We start from the raw sequence: 20777 nt of genomic DNA on the forward strand, positions 1-20777 counted from the left end.
TTTCAGGAATTAAATATTGATTACCTATCTGTAGGTGGGGGTCTGATAGCCAAGACACCCACAAGTGCCAGTTGTACTAAGGTGTGCCCCACACGCCAATGAAACCACGAGTATTTGACACATGGCCTGTTTGCAGTTCACCTCAAGTGAATGGGGCAGAGCTGCAATGCCAAGCACACCCTTTGCACAATATCTGGCCCTGTGCTCTGTATTCAATGACAAGGCCATAGCCCTCATGCAAATGCTGCAGTCTCTTGAAGCGGCTGATCAGGACCCATCCTATCTGATGTTAATGGCCAATTCTAATGATAGGTCATTAATAATACAGTCCTGCAAAACCCCTAAATAAGCCTAAGTATACAGACTGCTATCTATGGAATTAATCCAATGGATTAGGAATGATTTGTTTATGTGAATGAGGCCTATGCTGGGCCTTTACCACTTGGAGACTGGATTAAAACTGAAAAATAGGGTAAGTGCCGGTAAAATCAGGTATGTTGGCATCACTACATGTTGTGTTGGTCTGGGGAATTTGGCGGAATTATGTAACTCATGCTTCCCTTTCTATACATGGGACTGGCATAATCTAATTGAATATTTCATTGCCCATAAAGCCGTTGTTCCTCTAAATCAGCTTATTACTATAACATTACAGTAATGTGGAGGATATATGACGTGGATGCATTATATGAGCTCTGTAAAAACCCAGGATCTTATCATACATCTTTGTCTATATACATTCACAGTGCAAATTCGGTTCATTGTTTATATCTCCTCCTCATCATTCTGCGAGCAATACAGAAAAACTAGGTGCTATAATCTGTATGGATGAGATGTTTCAGAAGATACAGAGATCTGTCTTTATCTTCCACTATAATCAGATGGCATTCTTTTTTACAGACTGGAGCTGTCATTCCTTTCAGTATGTCCCTCCCCTCCGCCTTCCCTCATCTGCAGCCTCCAGAACACTTGTCTTTATTTGGAGCTCCCGGAAACCCCAGCCACCTCTCTCGTTCATGACTGACACACGGAGGGACTGAGCTGCAGCCGGTGTTTATGTGTGTGCGTTTCCATCCCCGTTGCTGCATCTGTCGTATAACTGCTCCATTGATAATACTGGGATTTTGTCGGATCTGTACCAGCCCGTCTGCAGAAAGCAGGTAATGCCGGCTCCTTCTGCTGTGTGAGTGCTGCTATCTGCTTGTTACTGTCATATCAGGCATGTAGAGGAGATGTGCAGATGACTTGTAGGCTGCATGTGAGAGCACAGCCATCATAATTCCCATATCCAGGTCCATTATCGTAATGTTCAAGTTCAATCACACTGACGGGTCACATCCAGATACCTCCCCTTTTAGATGCTTCAAGTCATCCAGCATGGCCATTAGCTCCCACCCACTCCCTCCCTTTTAGTCTGCCATAGTCTGGCCTGCTAGTTCCCATGTTGCCTGGAGAACTGGGCATGATGCTGTTAAGTACTATGGAGGTTTCTCTGTTACACCAAGTATTTCTAATAGATCATCGGTGTTCAGTCTTATAGCACAAGTTACATTGCTCTCTGTTATTGAGATATTTCAAAAATTGTACAAAGATTATTCAGTATTATTCTACATTTACTTTTTCGTATTTAATTTTTTTATCTGGAGCTGGATGATGATGACTTTGTCTTTCCGTGACATAGCAATACTGGATTACATAGAAATGAATTATACTTTATAATCCATGAGTGAATGATAAACTAACACAATGTAACAGAAAGTCTATTTAGTGATATAACAATATAACACACCTTGGAAGGGTAACGTCTATGCTGCTCAACAGTACTTTTTATAAATGGTATTCATGTCACTTTATTGATGTAGAAATAAGGATATTATGGATATTGCAGACATCTAGCCAGAGAACAAGCCCTCAGTGTGCAGCAGAGCTATAGACTGCAGTGTAATATCATCTAGTCCTGCCATCATAGTATATTCATATAGACTCTGTACTGCATGACATTATACAATATGATGGGGCATTACATAAGTAGCAGATAGCTGGTGGCTCCTATTATAGTATTTGTACTAGTGTCCTTGACTATATCTCCACTTCATGTCCATAAGTCATCCAGTATTTCAAAATGATGTGTGAACAAAACCGGCCTCTTTTATTATGTAATATTAATAGACCTATTAAATGCCCAAGACAAGTGTGAACTGTATGTAGCATAGACCGTCCTCAACTACCTTGATCCTGATCCTACTTCATATCTGTAACATATACACTCACCAGCCACTTTATTAGGTACACCATGCTAGTAATGGGTTGGACCCCCTTTTGCCTTCAGAACGGCCTCAATTCTTCGTGGCATAGATTCAACAAGGTGCTGGAAGCATTCCTCAGAGATTTTGGTCCATATTGACATGATGGCATCACACAGTTGCCGCAGATTTGTCGGCTGCACATCCATGATGCGAATCTCCCGTTCCACCACATCCCAAAGATGCTCTATTGGATTGAGATCTGGTGACTGTGGAGGCCATTGGAGTACAGTGAACTCATTGTCATGTTCAAGAAACCAGTCTGAGATTATTCCAGCTTTATGACATGGCGCATTATCCTGCTGAAAGTAGCCATCAGATGTTGGGTACATTGTGGTCATAAAGGGATGGACATGGTCAGCAACAATACTCAGGTAGGCTTTGGCGTTGCAACGATGCTCAATTGGTACCAAGGGGCCCAAAGAGTGCCAAGAAAATATTCCCCACACCATGACACCACCACCACCAGCCTGAACCATTGATACAAGGCAGGATGGATCCATGCTTTCATGTTGTTGACGCCAAATTCTGACCCTACCATCTGAATGTCGCAGCAGAAATCGAGACTCATCAGACCAGGCAACGTTTTTCCAATCTTCAATTGTCCAATTTCGATGAGCTTGTGCAAATTGTAGCCTCAGTTTCCTGTTCTTAGCTGAAAGGAGTGGCACCCGGTGTGGTCTTCTGCTGCTGTAGCCCATCTGCCTCAAAGTTCGACGTACTGTGCGTTCAGAGATGCTCTTCTGGCTACCTTGGTTGTAACGGGTGGCTATTTGAGTCACTGTTGCCTTTCTATCAGCTCGAACCAGTCTGGCCATTCTCCTCTGACCTCTGGCATCAACAACGCATTTCCGCCCACAGAACTGCCGCTCACTGGATGTTTTTTCTTTTTCGGACCATTCTCTGTAAACCCTAGAGATGGTTGTGTGTGAAAATCCCAGTAGATCAGCAGTTTCTGAAATACTCAGACCAGCCCTTCTGGCACCAACAACCATGCCACGTTCAAAGGCACTCAAATCACCTTTCTTCCCTATACTGATGCTCGGTTTGAATTGCAGGAGATTGTCTTGACCATGTCTACATGCCTAAATGCACTGAGTTGCCGCCATGTGATTGGCTGATTAGAAATTAAGTGTTAACGAGCAGTTGGACAGGTGTACCTAATAAAGTGGCCGGTGAGTGTATATTTCAGGATTCATTTCTTAAATGGATTTCTAGTGCTGTCTGTCCTGGAGCATAATGGAACATAACGCAGTGTCCATGGACCCAATTAAATATAGCAGCATTTTTATAGGTTTTCTGGAGCACCTCTCTATGTCTCTCTAACAATTCACCAATAATAGGCATAAAAGCTGGTGTTAAGGTTGATAGGGCTCGCTCATCTACTGGGCCCCTGTGCAACTGCCATTGCAAGGAGGTATTAGGCTGCTATGGAGAGAAGTGGTCAAGGATGTAGTGCATGTAGAAACATCATGTGAATAAATAGCACAGGCTTTCATGCTACTTACTTGTCAGGAAAGTAGGTACTCTGGTAGTCTATATAACTGCTAACATTCAGTAGAGGCCTATATCTTCCTGCTAGTAGTGCTCCCTGGCCACAGGTTACTTGCCTTTTCATCCAAGTTAATAGAGTAGAAATGACACTGACTATTGGGTTGTGACACAAGAGTAAAATTAGCTTAAAATGTACCAAAGCTACCTGTGGACCCTTGTAAGAAAAAGAACCATCTATGTAAATTAAGTGTCCCACCACACATGCCACATTCTCAACACCTTATTGTATAGTGTGACAAAAAATCAGAAGTTGTGGGCATGAAGAGGGGGCCAAAATTACTTCATATGATTGTATCTACCTACCCCAATGTTGCACCATTGTACAAGGCCAATGACACTCATTGAGCACTATGCAGGTGAAAGAGAGAGACAAAGCTCATGTCACAATGAATAATTCACGTATAGAGGATTCATACAAGATTCAGTGATGTGTATGTAGATTGCATCTCAAAAGTAACGTGAAGAGTGAAGTGTTGGTGTATTGTTTCCTTGAAACCAATATAACAAATGCAGACTTAAAGGGGTACTCCCATCTTAGCAAGTAGGATGGGGCCCAACCATTGCCCCTTTCAGAAATGAGAACAATAACTCCCTCCTGATCAGTTTGGGTCTGGGCAGTGAGACCCAAACAATCTGCAAGTTATCTCCTATTCTATTGGTAAAAGATAACTTGTTTAAAGGGATCCTATCATTAGAATCCATTTTTTTCTAACTAACATGTAGGAATAGCCTTAATAAAGGCTATTCTTCTCCTACCTTTAGATGTCTTCTCCGCGCCGCCGTTCGGTAGATACTCTGTTTTCTGTCTTTATGCAATGAGTTATCTCGAAGCACTGGGGGCGGGCTCCAGCGCTCAAACAGCACTGGGGGCGTCCCCAATGCTGCAAGAGAACTCTCCAGCGCCGCATCCATCTTCTTCAGGAACCGGCCTCTACGCGTCATCTTCCAACATTGCTTTCAATCTTCTAAGCATGCGCAGTCGGCTCTGCTAGCAGGCCTCGGGCAGTGCCAACTGCACCTGCGCGCGGCCATTTTTTTGTGGCCACTAACGCAGTCTCCTGTAGTAAGCGGCCTCAAAAAAATGACCACACGCAGGTGCAGTCTGCTCTGCCCAAGGCCCGCTGGCAGAGCCGACTGCGCATGTGTAGAAGATTGAAAGCCGGGCCGGAAGACGACACATAGAGGCCGGTTCCTGACGAAGATGGAGGCGGTGCTGGAGAGTTCTCTCGTATCAATGGGGATGCCCCCAGTGCTGCTTGAGTGCTAGGGCCCGCCCGCAGTTCTGCGAGAGAACTCATTTGCATAAAACAGAAATACGGAAAACAGAATATCTATCGAACGGCAGTGCGAAGAAGACATCTAAAGGTGTTAGTTAGAAAAAAAGGAATTCTAATGATAGGATCCCTTTAAGCCAGAACACACAACATTTTGGCCATGGCCATGTCTTCAGCTTGTCAACCAAGTGTAAACATACTAATAAACTGAGATATAAAATACTATGGAGCTGGATTATAATGATAAATGGATGCCAAAAGATCCTATTCTGCTGGTGAGGAATATATTAGTAGACTTTTTTATATTGTAAAGAAAAGCACAATCTACTGTGCACTGCTATACATTAGGTGATAGTACCGCAAGGTTTACAGGCATAGTATGGGCAACTCTATGATATATATCACTTATGTTGGAGGTATGTAAGGAGTATTTCCAAATGGATGCATCAAACTTTATGTAAAAGAACTACAAGAAGTAGGGAACAGCAAAAGGGGGTGAAAAAGCTTGTGGAATAAGCACCATATGTGATATAGTTTTACAAAAAAAATTTCAGTTATTTTATTTTTAGAGACAAATCATGCCTGTTGAATACTGAATACTTGATATGTATAAAAATCATTCTTGCACCTTTCATTTATAAACACAGACCTCTTGACTGCTGAACTTGAGCTTGCATTTTACCTATTATGTAATGTGCAGCCACCATTTGTTTACAGAGCTTCCAAGATACCGAAAACTGTACAGGATTGTTCGTTTTTCCATCTAAAATTTCCTTGTACCATATGGTATTTAGAGCAATGTAAAACAAAGAGTTATTCCCACTGGGCGGTGGTACAGAAACATGTCTTGAATTTATGACTAGTTGTTTGGGAAGGGTTAAGTCCCTGGTAGAACTGCATTAACATGGTTTAGCTCAGCAGATTTGCACACTGAAGGTTTATTGTTGAGTTGCTGTATCATCTGTTGTGGATTACCTGCACTCAATTGTATATTATTTATTGGGCCTGTTCCTGCACTCGTTGCGAGTGGGCCAGCTTGGAGGACTGCTTAAGAGGAGAACTGCTTGTAGGAGCTGAGGACAGTGAGTTTGGATAGCTTGGGGAGCAACATAGCCAAAAAGATTCTATTCAGTTCTACGAAGCATAGAGTGGTTTCTCCAGGACATAGAAGTATGTTGTGCTTCGCCATGGCCTGTAATCTTGCAAATTAGGCCTTACGTTCTACTGCTGTCGCTTCATATGTCAACTGTATTACACTGAAGTATTTCTGACTGCTATATTTACTATGTCTTCAACATCTACCTTAGTAAAAGGGAGAGTGTAAAGGAAGAGCACATCTATGTGTGTCTTTTATCACTGGTGGATAACTTCAGGTGACTTGCAGGGGTCAGTGTCTGGACAGCAGCTTTGGAGAGGACAGGCCATGTAGGAGTGCAGTGCCAACCACAGCATAGCAGTCATATTGCCATTGACCTATTGTTGGGCCTATTATACCACAATGAATCTGTTGTGTCTCCATTGCGAGTTCTGAAGCTGAAGAAACAAGTAATGAGTTGTCTGTACCCTTGGAATTGTAAGGCTGAGGCCCCACTTTGCGAAGACGCAACTTTTTCTGTTGCAGATTTTTTTTTAATTTTTTTTTTTTGAGTCAAAGCCAAAAGTGGCTACAAAAGGAACGGAGAGTATATAGGAAGCTCTTGTACTTCTCCCTTCTGCTCAATCCAGTTGTGGTTCTGACTCAAAAAACGCAGCAACATCTGCAACAAAAAAGCTTTCATTTCCGCAACATGGGGCCTTAGCCCTAAAGTAAGTTTTACTTTCTATGAACAGCCATTACCACTGGTATTAGTTAGAAAAGTAAAGCTTTGAGAGACTGACATTAGGTTCTTCAAGTCCACTTGGGAACCTACAGCATGGAAACCTAATCAGTTTAAGACTATAATGGGGTCCACTGGGTTTCCGCATGAAAAATGCAGAGAGAAAAGTCTTGCTTGCACAACTGTTCTCTCCGCATTTTTCAAGTGGATTCAGGGATGGAAACCCAGAATAGAATACAGGCGCAGGTATGACCCTAACTTGACACGTCTTTGTAATGCTTCTTTATCAATCTTTTGCTGCTTGAAGTGTGATTTCCTCGGACTCCTAGTAGTTGTAACTAACTGGAAACCTACTGAATGATATGCAGTTTTGTTACTGCTTCTGTCATTAATAATTACCATAGCTTATTACAAGCCTTGATACAATGCAATAACAACCGTATAAAGATGTTTAATAGGAGCAAAGGAACACTGATTTAGAGGTGCATTACACACATGCACCAACTTCAATGGTACCACCACCTGTTCTATCCATTTGACAACATCCATGAAATTAGAACATTCTTATATGTATGAACAAAAGGTTTAGAAAATGATTTTTATAGACGTGTGTGGGTGATCCCTTCCCAGTCACCTAGACAATAATCCCTAACCGCACACAGCGTGCTGCCTATAACTCTGAATTAGTCATTTCTTTTATGATGTTTGAGAAAATTTAGATTTCTCTGATTATAATTCTTCCTAAATGTTCTGTGTTCTGCACTATACACTGCATAATGGGCTTAGCTGCTGGTAACATATAATTATATGGCACGCACTGCACTTCAGAAAAGGTGATTACATCTAATGGTGTATAGGAATGAATGCTAAATGTAGAGCGCTATAATGCAGATCTCACAGGGAAAAAGCGCTGTGATTGACATGCAAATTATTACAGCAGTTTCCCTGTGGCATAGATTCATGTACTACAGGAAAAATGACAGTTTGGAGACAGAAGGATGCAGAGGAGGGATGCTAGCCTATCTGGCTTCCAGCGTCAAGCAGGCACATTGCAGGATTTAATTAACACAGATTAGAAGTGGGTAGTGTTTTATAGGAACCAACATTATCTGTAATAAAAATAGCCACAAAAAATAAAAATAGCCCAATGTAGTATATGAAGCTAAGGCATGTTCTCTGTAGTGTGTTCTACCTGATTAATGGTCCCTGTTGCGCGCTGGAACCTATCCTCTGGCAAACATCAGGTTTCAGCTGTGACCCGTGCACACTAGAGATGAGCGAACACTAAAATGTTCGAGGTTCGAAATTCGATTCGAACAGCCGCTCAATGTTCGTGTGTTCGAACGGGTTTCGAACCCCATTATAGTCTATGGGGAACAGATACTCGTTAAGGGGGAAACCCAAATCCGTGTCTGGAGGGTCACCAAGTCCACTATGACACCCCAGGAAATGATGCCAACACCTCTGGAATGACACTGGGACAGCAGGGGAAGCATGTCTGGGGGCATCTAACACACCAAAGACCCTCTATTACCCCAACATCACTGCCTAACAACTACACACTTTCCACATTCAAAAAAACCTCTATCAAAGTGGGAAAATACCTGGAAACCTTCTTTACTCCCCAAATGGATGGACACAAACCCCAATTTAAGCTCAACAAACAGTAACAACCACCCCTTTAAATCACGTTCCCCATGACAACCACAAATGGAATAGGCAATGGGAATTCCAAAAGCCCTCACCCTTAACTGTCATTTTGAGTGTGTGTGTGTGTGTGTGTGTGTGTGATGTGGTAAGACCTTCCAAAATTCACTTTTCTAGCCCTTAACATGAGCCCTTCCAAACAAAGTTACATGACCTTAAGCTGAGCTACCAGCAGAGATTGAGGCCCTTGGCATGAGTAGAGCCTTGCACCAGCAGTGTTTTTGGCACTTAGGGTGAGTTGAGCCTTGTACCAGCGTGTGTCCCTTAACATCAGGCGGGCCCTAAGTTCTGCGCTTTGCACAAAAGTTCCACATTAACTAGGCTGAATGGTACAAAGATTAGTAGGCCCGAGAACCAGGAACAGGTCTTGCAATGGCTGTCGGATAACGCTTAAAGCACATTGTCCACCAGCCAGTCAGCCTCTACCTCCTCTTACCCAACAGTCTTGTCCTCCTTCCACCCAAAATTCCCAATCTTCCCAGAACAATAACCCCAACTGTCCCTGCTCCCCAGAGCTGTTCTCCCTTCCTTTGACTGTACCGCAACCTGCCCCTCCATTTCGCGATTCCACGGACCTAACAGACGAGTATCTGTGTCCAGATGCTCAAACACTAGAGTCTCCTCCATTCCATCTCCGGTCGATTTGGTGGCGGATGACCAGCAACCCACCCTCATCGACGACGATGAGACGCAGTTGCTGTCAGGGCAGCCAGTTGACATGCGCATTGTGCAGGAGGAGGAGGCGAGACAGGAGTTGGAAGAGGAGGTGGTGGACGACGAGGACACCGACCCCACCTGGACAAGGCAGATGTCAAGCTGGGAAAGTAGTGTGGATGTTGAGGCAGGTGCAGCACCAAAAAGGGTAGCTAGAGGCAGAGACATGTCCAGAGGCAGAGGTCAGCTGCTTTGCCGAAGTCAGGCCAGACCCGGAATGTCCGAAGATGTTCCCTTTTGTACCCAGCCCAGAAAAACTCCCCCATCGAGGGCACGTTTCTTGAAGGTGTAGAGTTTTTTCAAGGAATGCGCCGAGGACAGATATAGTGTCGTCTACACAATTTGCCTCTCGAAATCGAGTAGGGGCCCTGAGAAGAGCAACCTGTCCACCACTTCAATGCACCGTCATTTGGAATCCAAGCAATGGAATCAGTGGCAGGCAGCAACGGCAGGACAAACGTCGCCCGCCGTTCATGCCACTGCCTCTGCTCACAGTGCTGGCGATGCACTCCAGAGGACGAGCCAGGACATCACTTCATCTGCCTCCGCCACTTTGTTGACTTCTCCCTCATCCTCCCCTGTTTCTGTCTTATCTCCTTCTCCTGCACCATCAAAGGCACCATCAGGCGCTTCTTTACAACAACCCACCATCTCTCAGACATTGGAGCGCCGGCAGAAATACACCGCTAACCACCCACCCACGCAAGCCTAGAACGCCAACATCGCTAAACTGCTGGCCCAGGAGAGGTTGGCGTTCCGGCTTGTTGAAACTCCCGCCTTCCCGGACCTGATGGCAACTGTGGCACCTCACTATGCCGTCCCTAGCCGTCTCAACTTCTCCCGGTGTGGCGTCCCCGCCTTTCACCAGCACGTGTCACTCAACATCAGGTGGGCCCTTAGTTCCGCGCTTTGCTGCAAGGTCCACTTGACCACCGACACTTGGACAAGCGCCTGTGGTCAGGGATGCTGCAGTGCTTATCTTTAATGACAGGCAGGGTGAATGTGGTGGAGTCTGTTCCCCGGGTGCAAACTGGGGTGGCCTATCTCCTCTCCCAGGCCAAAATTCATGGCAGGAGTAGACTGAAACCCTACGACGCTGCAACCTCCACCACAGCTACTAGCGGCAAACGCTAAAACACTGGTGTGGGGAGACGTCAGCAGGCGGTGCTGAAGCTCATCAGCTTGGGGGACAGACAGCACAGTGCCTCCGAGGTCAGGGATGCCATCCTGGCTGAGATGGCATTTTTTTTTCCCTGCTACACCTGGGGCCTGGCATTTTTACGCCTGTGATAATGGCTGGAACCTGGTAGCGGCTCTGGAGCTTGCCAGCCTCCAACACGTTCCATGTTTGGCCCACGTCTAACCTAGTGGTGCAAAGTTTTTTAAAAACATACCCAAATGTACCGAAGCTACTGTTGAAAATGCGGCGCTTGTGCGCCCACTTTTGCAAGTGCACAGGAGTCGCTGCTAGCCTAAAAACACTCTAGCAAGGCCTACATCTGTCCAAACACAGGCTGTTGTCCGTCATTCACACACGCTGAAACCCTACAATACCATATCTTGAGCAGGGTGTGTGAGCTGCACAGACCTTTGATGGAGTTCCATCTACAAAACCCAAGGGTTCCTCAAAGTCAGCAACCAAAGTTTCTGCACCATGAGTTTCCAGGGGTGGCAGAGTTATGGCTAGGGGAAGAGGCATGGATAGGGATGATGTCTAGGGGCAAAAGCAGTGTGGATGTGGAGGCAAGCTAAGCAGGAAAAACTGGGGGTACAAGCTAAGGCATGGACTGGGGTGATGTCTAGGGGCAAAAGCAGTGTGGATGTGGAGGCAAGTTAAGCAGGAAAAACTGGGGGTACAAGCTAAGGCATGGACTGGGGTGATGTCTAGGGGCAAAAGCAGTGTGGATGTGGAGGCAAGCTAAGCAGGAAAAACTGGGGGTACAAGCTAAGGCATGGACTGGGGTGATGTCTAGGGGCAAAAGCAGTGTGGATGTGGAGGCAAGCTAAGCAGGAAAAACTGGGGGTACAAGCTAAGGCATGGACTGGGGTGATGTCTAGGGGCAAAAGCAGTGTGGATGTGGAGGCAAGCTAAGCAGGAAAAACTGGGGGTACAAGCTAAGGCATGGACTGGGGTGATGTCTAGGGGCAAAAGCAGTGTGGATGTGGAGGCAAGCTAAGCAGGAAAAACTGGGGGTACAAGCTAAGGCATGGACTGGGGTGATGTCTAGGGGCAAAAGCAGTGTGGATGTGGAGGCAAGCAAAGCAGGGAAAATGGTGGCTAGAGGCAAAGGGATGTCCATAGGCAGCAAGGGCAAAGATGCAAAACTCTCCCGTTTCAAGAATTTTCCTGACTTGTTTCCCCACAAAACATTCCTGGGAGGAGGGCTGAAACACCACCCTCCTCCTCCTCCGCTGTTAGATTTACCCCAGCTACGAGCTGAAAACGCTGCAACACTGGTGTGGGGAGACGTCAGCAGGCTGGGCTGAAGCTCATCAGCTTGGGAGACGGACAGCACACTGCCTCTGAGGTCAGGGATGCCATCCTGGATGAGATGGCAATTTGTTTATCCCCGCTGCCCCTGGGGCCAGGTTTTTTAGCTTGTTGGAGGGCTCTGGAGTTTGCCAGCCTCCAACACGTTCCATGCCTGGCCCACATGTTCAATGTAGTGGTGCAATGATTTTTAAAAACATACCCCAAATTAGCTGAGCTAAGGGTGAAAGTGCGGCACTTGGACACCCACTTTCCCAAGTCTACAGTACCTGGAGCTAGCCGCAATACACTCCAGCAAGGCCTACATCTGCCTGAAGCACCTACTGTTGTGCGAGGTCACCACACGCTCTAACCCTAGATACCGTATGTTCAGCAGGGTGTGTGAGCAGCAGAGACCTTTGATGGAGTACCAGCTACAAAACCCAAGGGTTCCTCAGAGTCAGCTCCCTCACTTTCTGCACCATGAGTTTCCATGGGTGGCAGACTTATGGCTAGAGGCACAGGCATGGATAGGGGTGATGTGTAGGGGCAAAAGCAGTGTGGATGTGGAGGCAAGCTAAGCAGCAAAAACTGGGGGTACAAGCAGCCGGTGACATCATCACTGACAAGCACAGCTGTCTGTCAGCTGACAGGCTGACTTTCACCAAAATGAACAGACAATGGATAGACTCATCATATACATGTCAGTTACATGACAAATTTAGTGCAATTTGCAAGTCCAAGATGGTTTGGAGATCTGCGGAGAGGAATCTCACCACCTCTTGCAGGTGCCATCATTTGGAAGGCAAGCCCTGGGCTCAGTGGGTGAGAGCAAGCGCAGGATAATCGTCGTTTGGCCTGGCGGCCACTGCCTCTTCCACTGTTGACAGGGCTGGAGCTGCAGTCCAGACCAGGAGCCAGGACACCTCCACATCTGCCTCTGACACTTTGGGGAGTTCACCCTTATCCTCACCTTTTCCTGCCATTTCTCCTTTTGCCCGCGCCATCATGCGCCTCTTCCCAGCAACTCCCCATCTCCCAAGCCTTTCATTTCATGCTAAAGTACAGCGCAACCCACCCACATGCCCAAGGCTTCAACGGCCTCATCTCAAGAAATCTGGCCCAGGAGATGTTGGAATCCCGGCTGGGGGACACTCTGCCTTTTTTGGGCAGAGTGTCTACTGCGCCACCGCACTGTGCCGTCCACACCAGCACTTTCCCCCAAACATGAGGCGGTCCCTAAATTCAGCGCTTAGCCCTAAAGTTCCATGTGACCAGTTACGAATGGACAAGTGCATGCGGACAGGGACGCTACCTTTCAATTTGGGCACAGTGGTTGAATGTAGTTGAGGCGTGGACCGGGTCGCAAAATGTGGTGGCCTGACTTGTCTCCCCACACAACATTCCTGGGAGGAGGGCTGAAACACCACCCTCCTCCGCTGTTAAATTGACCCCAGCTACGAGCTGGAAACGCTGCAACACTGGTGTGGGGAGACGTCAGCGGGCCGTGCTGAAGCTCATCAGCTTGGGGGCCAGACAGCACACTGCCTACAAAGTGAGTCATGCCATCCTCGATGAGACGGCAATGTGGTTTTTGCCACTGCACCTGGGCCCAGGCATGTTGTCATGTGTGATAATGGCCGTAACCTGGGATTGGCTCTGTAGCTTGGCAGCCTGCAACATATTCCATGCCTGGGCCACGTTTTTAACTCATTGCTGCTAATCTTTTGAAAAAGGTACCCCAATGTTCCTGAGCTACTGGTGAAAGTGTGGCGCTTGTGCGGATAGTTTTTAAAGTGTATAGTTGCCGCTGCTAGCCTCTATGCACTCCTACAACGCCTGTACCTGCTGGAACAACGGCTGTTGTGCGACGTCTCCACACTGCTGGCACTAAACATATCATGTGTTGAGCAGAGTGTGTGAGCAGCACAGACCTTTGATGTAGTTCCAACTCCAAAACCCTCGGGTTCGTCAAAGTCAACTCCCTCAGTTGCTCAACCATGAGTGGCCATGGGTGGCAGACTTATGTGAAATCCCATCCCATCCATTGCACTGGACACGAAACATTAGCATGCGCTCAGCACAACTTCGGATATGGCAGATGCGTTAAGCAGGGTGCAGGGTACAACACAGACCAGGCCCGAGCACCAGGAACAGGTGTTAGAAATACTGCAGCATCTGCCATTTCCTTCCAATTTTGGGGTTTTGGACCCGCCACCGACTTGTCTGGACCTAAGTGGGGATCATGAGACACAGTTGCCATCAAGGCAAGCTGTGGTCATGTGCGGTTTGCAGTAAGGGGGCAGTGCGCAATTGGAAGAGGAGTTGGTGGATGACGAGGCCACCGACCCCACATGGACAGGGGTGATGTCTAGGGGCTAAAGCAGTGTAGATGTAGAGGGAAGCTAAATCAACAAAAAACCTGGGTAGAAGCAAAGGCATAAACTGGGGTGATGTTTAGGGGTGAAAGCAGAGTAGATGTGGAGGGAAGCTAAGCAGCAAAAACAGTGGGTAGAAGCAAAGGCATGCAAAACTCTACCCTGTTGGAAGACTTATTCCTAGGTCTGGAACACGTTAATGGCCCCCCTGGACAAATTACTGCCACTCAGGGGCCTAGTGTCACCAGGAGGGACAAGTATAGGCGCATGTTGTGGGAATACCTGGCCGACACCAGCTCTGTCCTCTCCGATCCCTCTGTGCTCTACAGCCTAAACTTATTTTCTCATCTTTTTTTCTGAACTGCACATCTCTTGCCTGCTTGCTTTGGGATCTTAGAAACGGTGGTCCACTTCCACAGATGGTAACTTCAATAGACAGTGTAACGGGAGTAGCTGAGGGATCGCTGTCTTAACCACTTTTTGGCACAAAATTAACTTCCAAAGCCAAATATGGTGCAAGTATATGATGCAAGGACACCTACACACCTATCTCTGTCACATTGGGGAGTTCACCCTCATGCGCCCTTTTGGCCTGCACCATCATGCGCCTCTTCCCAGCCACTCCACATTTCCCAAGCTTTTCATTGCAGGCAGAAGTACAATACAACCCACCCCCATGCCCAAGCCTGTAACAGCCTCATCGATAAACTGCTGGCCCTGGAGATGTTGGTGTTTGTTTATGCTTCTGGAGACCCAGGCCTTCCGTCAGCAGATGGCAGCTGGGGCACCTCCCTATGCTGGGCCTAGCCGTTACTACTTCTCTTGGTGTGCTGTCTCTGCCTTGCGCCTGCATGTGTCCCATAACATCAGTCGGGCCCAGAGCTCTGCGCTTTGCTGCAAGGTCCACTTGACCACCGACACATGGACAAGCGCCTGTGGTCAGGGATGCTGCAGTGCTTATCTTTAATGACAGGCAGGGCGAATGTGGTGGAGTCTGTTCCCCGGGTGCAAACTGGGGTGGCCTATCTCCTCTCCCAGGCCAAAATTCATGGCAGGAGTAGACTGAAACCCTACGAAGCTGCAACCTCCACCCCAGCTACTAGCGGAAAACACTGTAACACTGGCATGGGGAGATGTCAGCAGGCCGTGCTGAAACTGATCAGCTTGGGGGACAGACAGCACAGTGCCTCCGAGGTCAGGGATGCCATCCTGGCTGAGATGGCATTTTTTTTTTCCCTGCTACACCTGGGGCCTGGCATTTTTGCGCCTGTGATAATGGCTGGAACCTGGTAGCAGATCTGGAGCTTGCCAGACTCAAACACGGTCCACGCATGGCCCACGTTTTCCAACTTGTTGGTGCCATGTTTCTTTGAAACCTACACCATTGTGCCTGATATACAGGTCAAAGTGGGGCCATTTTCGTAAGTGAGAACTAGCCTCTGCTAGGCAGAAAACATTCAGAGCACACTCCTCTCATCTTCGCACCGTTGGCTGGCGGAGGAAGACGAGGGGGTTGGAGTGGCATCTGATGTCCCTATCCCACACGAGGCTAGAGGGTGCACTTCAGTGCATCCCATTGCTTCACCACAAATGGTGTGAAGGGGAGTGGAAAATGGAGGAAATGGAGAGTGACCCTTACAGTTGGGGCCAGCAAAGGCATGCCAAGTAACACACTGGCACACATGGCTGACTTCATCTTGGGTTGCTTTTCAACACATATTTCACATCATGAAGAACAAATAATACTGGATTTTTTCAAGCCTCGAACCCCGGTCTAGGTCTAATGTCTGTTCCTTTCTTATATTAGGGGAGAGGGAAAAAAAATTACTTCAGTGATACGTTTAGCGTACATAGACTGACTATTAATGTGTATCCCACTTAGTGTTGTTAGGGTTACACACCGTCACAACAAGAAGCTAAAGCTTCTATAGCTGTTAATAAAGTCAACATAACTTTACGGTATCCAAAAAGACAGCTGGTACCGACAGAGAGCAAGACAAATGTCACCCAAAGCTGTGAGCTCTGAACACCCACAGTGACTTTGGCGTCATCATCATTATAAGGGAGCGGGTGGTAATAAATAACTTGGCAGTGCCTAAAACCCAAAAAGCTTATACAACTATATTTACATTAAGATACACAAATGAAACTTTTCAGTAGCATGTCATGAGACAAGCTAATAAGCTCTTCCTTTGTGCAGTGCTATTTGAAAGTTAAACGTTGCCTTTATTTTAATTCTGGAGAAGGTGCAGACATTAGATTTAGAACATGTTGTCTTCATTGTCCAAATCCTCTATATAGGTAACGTGTTTTTCGGGCCGAGCTGTCTGGGAACGAGCTGGTGCAGCACTGACAACCTGGGTGAATATGGCAAGAGCCTGAGATGTAGGGTGAATGAATCCCCAAATTATTTGTGGAATTCCCAGTGAGACAATGGCACTGTATACCAGTATTAAAAATTGTGGGTGCACATAACCCCCATATATTCTTTGAATTCCCAGTCAGACAATGGCACTATATACCAGTATTAAAAATTGTGGGTGCACATAACCCCAATATATTCTTTGAATTCCCAGTCAGACAATGGCACTGTATACCAGTAGTAAAAATTGTGGGTGCACATAACCCCAATATATTCTTTGAATTCCCAGTGAGACAATGGCACTGTATACCAGTAGTAAAAATTGTGGGTGCACATAACCCCAATATATTCTTTGAATTCCCAGTCAGACAATGGCACTGTATACCAGTATTAAAAATTGTGGGTGCACATAACCCCCATATATTCTTTGAATTCCCAGTCAGACAATGGCACTATATACCAGTATTAAAAATTGTGGGTGCACATAACCCCAATATATTCTTTGAATTCCCAGTCAGACAATGGCACTGTATACCAGTAGTAAAAATTGTGGGTGCACATAACCCCAATATATTCTTTGAATTCCCAGTGAGACAATGGCACTGTATACCAGTAGTAAAAATTGTGGGTGCACATAACCCCCATATATTCTTTGAATTCCCAGTGAGACAATGGCACTGTATAGCAGTAGCAAAAATTGTGGGTGCACGTCACCCCAATATATTCTTTGAATTCCCAGTCAGACAATGGCACTGTATACCAGTAGTAAAAATTGTGGGTGCACATAACCCCCATATATTCTTTGAATTCCCAGTCAGACAATGGCACTGTATACCAGTATTAAAAATTGTGGGTGCACATAACCCCCATATATTCTTTGAATTCCCAGTGAGACAATGGAACTGTATAGCAGTAGCAAAAATTGTGGGTGCACGTAACCCCCATATATTCTTTGAATTCCCAGTCAGACAATGGCACTATATACCAGTATTAAAAATTGTGGGTGCACATAACCCCCATATATTCTTTGAATTCCCAGTGAGACAATGGAATTGTATAGCAGTAGCAAAAATTGTGGGTGCACGTAACCCCCATATATTCTTTGAATTCCCAGTCAGACTATGGCACTATATACCAGTAGTAAAAATTGTGGGTGCACATAACCCCAATATATTCTTTGAATTCCCAGTGAGACAATGGCACTGTATACCAGTAGTAAAAATTGTGGGTGCACATAACCCCAATATATTCTTTGAATTCCCAGTGAGACAATGGCACTGTATACCAGTAGTAAAAATTGTGGGTGCACATAACCCCCATATATTCTTTGAATTCCCAGTGAGACAATGGCACTGTATAGCAGTAGCAAAAATTGTGGGTGCACGTCACCCCAATATATTCTTTGAATTCCCAGTCAGACAATGGCACTGTATACCAGTAGTAAAAATTGTGGGTGCACATAACCCCCATATATTCTTTGAATTCCCAGTCAGACAATGGCACTGTATACCAGTATTAAAAATTGTGGGTGCACATAACCCCCATATATTCTTTGAATTCCCAGTGAGACAATGGAACTGTATAGCAGTAGCAAAAATTGTGGGTGCACGTAACCCCCATATATTCTTTGAATTCCCAGTCAGACAATGGCACTATATACCAGTATTAAAAATTGTGGGTGCACATAACCCCCATATATTCTTTGAATTCCCAGTGAGACAATGGAACTGTATAGCAGTAGCAAAAATTGTGGGTGCACGTAACCCCCATATATTCTTTGAATTCCCAGTCAGACAATGGCACTATATACCAGTAGTAAAAATTGTGGGTGCACATAACCCCAATATATTCTTTGAATTCCCAGTGAGACAATGGCACTGTATACCAGTAGTAAAAATTGTGGGTGCACATAACCCCAATATATTCTTTGATTTCCCAGTCAGACAATGGCACTGTATACCAGTATTAAAAATTGTGGGTGCACATAACCCCCATATATTCTTTGAATTCCCAGTCAGACAATGGCACTATATACCAGTATTAAAAATTGTGGGTGCACATAACCCCAATATATTCTTTGAATTCCCAGTCAGACAATGGCACTGTATACCAGTAGTAAAAATTGTGGGTGCACATAACCCCAATATATTCTTTGAATTCCCAGTGAGACAATGGCACTGTATACCAGTAGTAAAAATTGTGGGTGCACATAACCCCAATATATTCTTTGAATTCCCAGTCAGACAAAGGCACTGTATACCAGTATTAAAAATTGTGGGTGCACATAACCCCCATATATTCTTTGAATTCCCAGTCAGACAATGGCACTATATACCAGTATTAAAAATTGTGGGTGCACATAACCCCAATATATTCTTTGAATTCCCAGTCAGACAATGGCACTGTATACCAGTATTAAAAATTGTGGGTGCACATAACCCCCATATATTCTTTGAATTCCCAGTGAGACAATGGCACTGTATAGCAGTAGCAAAAATTGTGGGTGCACGTCACCCCAATATATTCTTTGAATTCCCAGTCAGACAATGGCACTGTATACCAGTAGTAAAAATTGTGGGTGCACATAACCCCCATATATTCTTTGAATTCCCAGTCAGACAATGGCACTGTATACCAGTATTAAAAATTGTGGGTGCACATAACCCCCATATATTCTTTGAATTCCCAGTGAGACAATGGAACTGTATAGCAGTAGCAAAAATTGTGGGTGCACGTAACCCCCATATATTCTTTGAATTCCCAGTCAGACAATGGCACTATATACCAGTATTAAAAATTGTGGGTGCACATAACCCCCATATATTCTTTGAATTCCCAGTGAGACAATGGAACTGTATAGCAGTAGCAAAAATTGTGGGTGCACGTAACCCCCATATATTCTTTGAATTCCCAGTCAGACAATGGCACTATATACCAGTAGTAAAAATTGTGGGTGCACATAACCCCAATATATTCTTTGAATTCCCAGTGAGACAATGGCACTGTATACCAGTAGTAAAAATTGTGGGTGCACATAACCCCAATATATTCTTTGAATTCCCAGTCAGACAATGGCACTGTATACCAGTATTAAAAATTGTGGGTGCACATAACCCCCATATATTCTTTGAATTCCCAGTCAGACAATGGCACTATATACCAGTATTAAAAATTGTGGGTGCACATAACCCCAATATATTCTTTGAATTCCCAGTGAGACAATGGCACTGTATAGCAGTAGCAAAAATTGTGGGTGCACGTCACCCCAATATATTCTTTGAATTCCCAGTCAGACAATGGCACTGTATACCAGTAGTAAAAATTGTGGGTGCACATAACCCCCATATATTCTTTGAATTCCCAGTCAGACAATGGCACTGTATACCAGTATTAAAAATTGTGGGTGCACATAACCCCCATATATTCTTTGAATTCCCAGTGAGACAATGGAACTGTATAGCAGTAGCAAAAATTGTGGGTGCACGTAACCCCCATATATTCTTTGAATTCCCAGTCAGACAATGGCACTATATACCAGTATTAAAAATTGTGGGTGCACATAACCCCCATATATTCTTTGAATTCCCAGTGAGACAATGGAACTGTATAGCAGTAGTAAAAATTGTGGGTGCACGTAACCCCCATATATTCTTTGAATTCCCAGTCAGACAATGGCACTATATACCAGTAGTAAAAATTGTGGGTGCACATAACCCCAATATATTCTTTGAATTCCCAGTGAGACAATGGCACTGTATACCAGTAGTAAAAATTGTGGGTGCACATAACCCCAATATATTCTTTGAATTCCCAGTCAGACAATGGCACTGTATACCAGTATTAAAAATTGTGGGTGCACATAACCCCCATATATTCTTTGAATTCCCAGTCAGACAATGGCACTATATACCAGTATTAAAAATTGTGGGTGCACATAACCCCAATATATTCTTTGAATTCCCAGTCAGACAATGGCACTGTATACCAGTATTAAAAATTGTGGGTGCACATAACCCCCATATATTCTTTGAATTCCCAGTGAGACAATGGCACTGTATAGCAGTAGCAAAAATTGTGGGTGCACGTCACCCCAATATATTCTTTGAATTCCCAGTCAGACAATGGCACTGTATACCAGTAGTAAAAATTGTGGGTGCACATAACCCCCATATATTCTTTGAATTCCCAGTCAGACAAT

At 45.3% G+C, this 20777-nt stretch overlaps 1 protein-coding gene across 1 annotated transcript in view; it reads left to right on the plus strand.

Moving 5' to 3' along the window:
• The first annotated feature begins 326 nt into the window (after window positions 1–326).
• CAP2 (cyclase associated actin cytoskeleton regulatory protein 2) overlaps window positions 327–20777 on the plus strand; it is a 106428-nt gene continuing 85977 nt past the window's right edge. The window contains exons 1-2 of the mRNA XM_075270837.1: window positions 327–472; window positions 901–1160. The gene's annotated coding sequence lies outside the window, so the exon portion shown is untranslated. The remainder of the gene's footprint in view (window positions 473–900; window positions 1161–20777) is intronic.

The sequence above is a fragment of the Leptodactylus fuscus genome, chromosome 4 (assembly GCF_031893055.1).
Source record: "Leptodactylus fuscus isolate aLepFus1 chromosome 4, aLepFus1.hap2, whole genome shotgun sequence".
NCBI classification, from domain to species: domain Eukaryota; kingdom Metazoa; phylum Chordata; class Amphibia; order Anura; family Leptodactylidae; genus Leptodactylus; species Leptodactylus fuscus.